This window comes from Podarcis tiliguerta, assembly GCF_965153285.1.
Source record: "Podarcis tiliguerta genome assembly, chromosome: 11".
Classification (NCBI taxonomy): domain Eukaryota; kingdom Metazoa; phylum Chordata; class Lepidosauria; order Squamata; family Lacertidae; genus Podarcis; species Podarcis tiliguerta.
The window spans coordinates 52,350,647-52,357,397 of NC_139544.1; positions in this window are offsets into that span (position 1 = coordinate 52,350,647).

Genomic DNA, 6,751 nt, shown 5'->3' on the forward strand with positions numbered 1-6,751 from the left:
AGTGCTGAATAACATGGCCCGTGAAAGTTGATGACTTTTAAGGCAGAGATGCAACACTGTGTCTGGCCCTTGGGGATGTCTCTGGGCCACACCTCCTCTCGCCAAATCACGTCCCTCACCGGGCTCCGCAAGTGCTTTTGTCTGGCTAGACTGTGTTCTTTAACTGTGATAACACCTCTCGCCTGCCAGGATGGAGGGTGGAGAAACAGGTATGTGTAGAAAACTCTTGACCTGTGCGTAGTCTACTGCATAGTCATGTCCACACACTTTTGCCTCTGGCTCTGCCCACCACCGGCATGTGGCCCCCAGAAGCTTGCCCGGGGCGAATGTGGCCCTTGGGTTGCAAAGGGTTCTCAGTCCCTGCTATAAGGCAAGCAGTTTAATAGCCTGTGTCACACTCCATTCTCTAGATCAGTGTTTCCCAACCTTGGGTCTCCAGCTGTTTTCAGACTATAATTCCCATTATCCCTGACCCGTCTTGCTAGCTAGGGATGATGGAAGTTGTAATCCAAAAACAGCTGGAGACCCAGGTTGGTAAACACTGCTCTAAATGGTGGTTGCCTGCTGTACAACCCAACCTCCACGTAGTAGTTATTTTCATATCCACATGCACTGAAGGCAGTTCACAGCTTTACTAATAGTTCCTGCTCAACTCATCTGCTTGGAAGTGCTGACAGTGCCATCTGTCTTCTGTGAGTTCTACCTCGGGATATGATATTCAAAAGAAGAGCTTCACAAGAGAAGCATCTGGTGAGGCACAGCAGCTGCATCTGAGCTGGGAACAAAGACTCCTATTCGCTGCTGTTTCCTCCATCAAGTTCCACATCTGGACCACAGAATCATAAAGTTTGAATGAACCTAAACGGCCATCAAATCCAGAGGTGGCTAGCTTGCAGACCATGGCCAAATACAAGCTCCTCCCCAAGAGGTTTTGTAACCCCCATGACCCCCCAATATTTTTTGCCATTTTTAAACAAATATTTTTATCCCTCTTGTGGGTCCCCTGCTGTGATCCCTTGATCCAAAAAGGTTTGTGGACCGCAAGCTTATCATGAGTCAACAGTGTGATGCTGCAACAAAAAAAGCAGATGTTATTCTAGGCTGCATCAACAGAAGTATAGTGTCCAGATCAAAGGAAGTAAGAGTACTGCTCTATTCAACCTTGGTCAGACCACACCTGGAATACTGTGTCCAGTTCTGGCTGCCACAATTTAAGAAGGATGTTGACAAGCTGGAACATGTGCAGAGAAGGGCACCCAAGATGATCAAGAGTCTGGAAACCAAGCCTTATGAGGAACAGTTGAAGGAGCTGGGTATATTTAGCTTGGAAAAGAGGAGACCGAGAGGAGATATGACTGCCATCTTCAAATATCTTAATGGTTGTCACATGGAAGATGGAGCAAGCTTGCTTTCTCCTGCTCTGGAGGGTAGAACTCAAACCAAAGGCTTCAAATTACGAGAAAGGAGATTCCAACTAAACATCAGGAAGAACTTTCTGACCCTTTGACAGCGGAACAGACTCCCAGAAGAGATGGTGGACTCTCCTTCATTTAAAGCAGAGGTTGAATAGTCATCTGCCATGGATGCTTTATTTGTAATTTATTTATGATTCCTGATCTTATGATTCTATATACCATGGTGGTATTCATGGTTCCTCACTCCTCATTTCAGAAATATCTTACGATAACATGGGGATCATAGGGTTGCAAGCATCACCTGCAAAGATTAATGCACAGACATCTGAATCCTCAAAAACCAAGTGTTTTGTAGCCAGTACTAAGCTGCATGGAAAAGGCAAAAAGCATAGCAAAACTCCTGCACATTCTGCCTCGTAGAATTTGGAAGGACATTTCATAGCTGCTGAGCTAGCAAGAGCTGTCAACCTCCTTCTCCTCAGCAATAAGTTACACGGCCTCAGAAGGGGTGACAACTTGTGATCTGTCTTTCAGAGGTTCAAAGATCCCAGGTTTAGCTCATCAGGAAGTCATATACAGCATCAGGTATTAAGGAACATAAGAAATGTCCTCCTTGAGAAGGACAAAGGTCCATCGTATTGCCAAAGGTTGAGAAAAGAGCAGCCAAAATGATCAAGGGGATGGAGCAAATCCCCCGTGGGAGAAGGTTGCAGCATTTGGGCTTTTTTTAGTTTAGAGAAAAGGCAAGTAAGAGGTAACATGATGGAAGTTTATAAAATTGTGTGAGGGACGGAAAAGGTGGGCAGGGGGGAAATGTTCTCCCTCTCTGATAACACTAGGACAGTCAACGAAGCTGATGGTTGGAAGATTCAGGACAGATAACGCCGACAAAATTGGCAAAAATGTATAGGATGAGGGATAAAAAATGTTGGAAGTGTAAAGAGGTGGGTGGTGAATATTATCACATGTGGTGGACTTGTGATAAAGTAAAGACATTTTGGGAGCTGGTTTATGATGAACTTAAGAAAATACTAAAATATACTTTCCCTAAAAAGCCAGAGGCGTTTTTGCTTGGCCTGATGGGAAAGGAGATTAAGACAAAAGGTCAAAGACTTTTTGTGTATGCCACAGCTGCTGCAAGGACTTTGTTGGCCCAAACCTGGAAATCACAAGAATTCCTACCATTGCAGAGTGGCAGACAAAAATGACGGACTATGAGGAGTTAGCCAAACTGACCGGCAGGATTCGGGATCAGGATGATCAAAGATTCCAGGAAAATTGGAGTAAATTTATTGTATATAGTGGTACCTCGGGTTAAGTACTTAATTCGTTCCAGAGGTTTGTATTTAACCTGAAACTGTTCTTAACCTGAAGCACCACCTTAGCTAATGGGGCCTCCTGCTGCCGCTGCACCGCAAGAGCACAATTTCTGTTCTCATCCTGAAGCAAAGTTCTTAACCTGAAGCACTATATCTGGGTTAGCGGAGTCTGTAACTTGAAGCATATGTAACCTGAAGCATATGTAACCCGAGGTACCACTGTACTTAAAGGACAACTGTAAAAGCTTAAAGACACTAGCAGGACTGAAGTATGTAGACAGGATGGATAAGATGTAAAAAGATAAAATATGTGATAGGATGTGATAAGGGATACCAACTGGAGGGAGGGAAGGAAGTCGCAAGCTTGGCAGAGCAAAAGGTTTATATGTTGACTAAAGCATTGTAAGAATGGATGTGTAAAGAAAATAATAAAAAATTATTGGAGGGGGAGGAAGATTCAGGACAGATAAAAGAAAGTCTTTATTCACACAGGAGGTTGTGATGGCCACCAACATGGTTTTAAAAGAGGATTAGACTTTTTCATGGAAGTCAAGGTTACCATTGGCTACTAGCCACAATGGCTATGCTCTGCCTTCTCAGCTGGAGGAAGTAATGCTTCGAAAGATCATAATCTGTCCTTGTTAATTCTCCTCCACCTCTTCATGTGCCTCATCTGCAGCATGAGAATGGGCCTTTTCTGCGATGATTCCCCACCTTCAGGATTCAGAGCATCCAACCCCCTATGGCAGGTTTCCAGGAATGGATAAGACAAGGAAGTCCATACCAATGCTTTTTATTCAATATTCACAGAGAGAGGCTTAGAAATGCAGCCTCCTGGAGCAATGGCGTTGCTCTGAGTGAAACCCCACCCACCCCCTTCTGTCTCTCCCATTATCATCCCTACGGTGGCTGAGCTGTGCCTTCTGCCTTTGAGCTCTCTGCTCTCCTACTTTCAATGCCTGCTGGCTTCTGGGAGAGGGGGGTCTGGAATGCTTTCTAAAGACACCGAGCCTATCAGATCCTCCCCTGGTGCTTCCTCCTCCTCCTCCTCCTCCTCCTCTCCCATTATTTCCCAGCTTTTCCCCTCATCCGCCTCTGAGCTGTGATCTCTCTCAAACCCCTGTTGTAATTCTGAACTGTCTCCTTCTCTGGAAGGGTCAGGCTGGGGAGGCGGTCTCCACCATTCCTCCTCTGCCAGTTCCTGACACCTACTTGTGGAATGCTTTCACCTGGTATAATAATAATAATAATAATAATAATAATAATAATAATAATAATAATAATTTATTATGTATACTCCTCCCATCTGGCTGGGTTTCTCCAGCCACTCTAGGCAGCTTCCAACAGAATATTAAAATACAATAACCTATTAAACATTAAAAGCTTCCCTAAACAGGGCTGCCTTCAGATGTCTTCTAAAAGTCTGGTAGTTGTTTTTTTCTTTGACATCTGGTGGGAGGGCGTTCCACAGGGAGGGTGCCACTACCGAGAAGGCCCTCTGCCTGGTTCCCTGTAACCTCACTTCTCACTGTGAGGGAACTGCCAGAAGGCCCTCGGCACTGGACCTCGGTGTCCTGGCTGAACGATGGGGGTGGAGATGCTCCTTCAGGTATACTGGGCCGAGGCTGTTTAGGGCTTTAAAGGTCAGCACCAACACTTTGAATTGTGCTCGGAAATGTACTGGTACCTTCATTGCATATCTTTAGGCACACCAGGCAAAAACATTCCTCTTCTCCAAGGCCTTTGGCTAATTAAACCATCTATGGCCATTTAAACTGTGGGGGGGGGGGTATTCGTTCTGTTTGTTACTATGGTAAGTATTTTTATATTGTAAACTGCCCTGTGATCTTCAGATGAAGGGTGGTATAGAAATTTAGTTAAAAGCAACAACCACAAACACAACCAGTTGCTGGAAACAGCAGGAGGACAGAATGTTGCTCTTGTGCTTAGGTCCTCCTTGCAAGTTTCCTCCCAGGCATCTGATTGGCCACTGTGAGAATGGGATGCTGGAATATTGTAATGAGGAGAAATCTCCTATTGTTGCGGAGAGCAGGAAGGAATTGCCTTCTTAGTTTTGCCCCCGCCCCCACCAAATTCTCCCTTTTTATCCCTGCAAAGTTTTCAGTTCCCCTGTCTTGCCGATACCTCTCTATTGTTCGTGGATGGTGCCATTTTAGTTACCCAAAGATAAGCATTTGAATAACAAGTTTATTATTGGTATATATGACAGTCTACCCATGCTCAGACCATGCCATTTCTGGTACATATGTTTTATAGATGTTTTATAGAAAATAACCGGAGACTGTATTTGCTATTTATCTGGCCTATTATAGATTTAAGGGAGTTGCTCGTTTGTAATGATCTGTGCTTAAGCAAAGAAGCCTCCTTTTGATTAATACAGTTATTAGCTACTTTGACACTAAAAGAGGTTTCCCAAACAACTTGTGGCATCATTTAAAAGGAAAACCAACAGAACACTTATCTAACATAATGCAAGATGAAATAAAACCCTGTGATATGCACAACAGAAGCACAAAAATGCAACTAAAACTGCGACTGACGGCGCAAATAGCAGCTGGTGGGGTAGAGATGAGATCTTGACACCAGCATTGCTACAAAGGTAACTGAACAGGGATGGATTTGGCAGGGCAGTACAGCACAGTGACTGCTTCATGGATGCACCAGAAGAGTGAATCTAGTGCTCCCACAAATACACCTATGCAGGTCTGACTGTACCTGCCCCATCCAGGTAAGCTGTAATGATGCTGGTGCCAGGAGGGTGACTCTGCCCCACTCCACAGGCTACTACTGCCCTGTGGCAGTTGTTGTTGGCATCTGTCTGCCTCGAGAGGCAATGGAGTGTGCTTCCGGTGGTGAAGTCGAACCGCTGCATTGGCTTATGTTAATAACCAGCTTTCCAACGTTTATATCCTGCTCTTTACTCAAAGGTCATAGGATGAGTCGCAACATAATACAAAGCTGTTGTTGGCATTCATGCTGTATTTATCGAGAGACAATGGAGTGTGCCTCTGGGGGTGAAGTCAAACTGCTGCATTAGTAGCACCGAAGTGACTTCCCCAGGGCCTTGGCAGTGTGCATGGAGGTCCTGTGCTGCGCAGATGACAATGTTGGCATGCAGAGGGTCGCAAGGCCAGCTGGCTAGCCCCAGCTGGGTTGTCTCCTTCCAGCCATCCCGCTGTGAAGACCCATCGGCCTCAGCTCTGACGTAAATCAGCTACCCAGGCTTCAGAGCCAAGGCACACTATATCAGCAGAGCGAACTGTGCACACAGAATAGGCATGAGGCTTGTGGAAGCATCCTACAACTACGGATTTATTAATCATAAATCAGGACAAAGAAACATGTCGTCTCTCTCTTTGTCTTCTCACAGAGACAGAGAAAAGCAAAAGCTACACACACAACGGAAGTTCCCAGCAAGCTGTGCTGGTATGTAAACAGACATGTGACATGCAACAGTTCCATGTCTGCAACTAAAGGTGGAATGGAGTTTTCCCCAGCCTCACTGATGTGGTCCAAAGGAAAGCAGAGCAATACATTTGGCACCAGTTGGGCTGCCGTAGTTGCTGGAAGGAGGCATGCAAGTAGCCAGCCAACCATCTTAGGGATACCACTTAGCATTTTGTGGTAGATTATACGGGGTGGGGCTTACCTGCCCCCCAATCAGTGCTTTTTTTCCTAGAAAAATAGGTGCCAGTAATCACCATGAAGTTGTTACAGTAAGTCCCACACTTTTTACCAACAACAAAAAGAGGTGCTGGTTCTGCGTACTCTTGAGTTCCCCCTTGAAAAAAGCACTGCCCCCAATATTTTATTCGAATTGGCACCTCTACTTCAAACTACATTTTATTGGTTGGCAAGCCTGTACTAAAATGAATACAATTTTAATAATAAGAATGGGAGGGGGAAATAAGCTACAAGGAAGGCCACCATTATTATCCCCCATCACAGGAGAGAAACTGCGCTTGCAAGATGGGGATTGACCTCTGTTTGTACCAT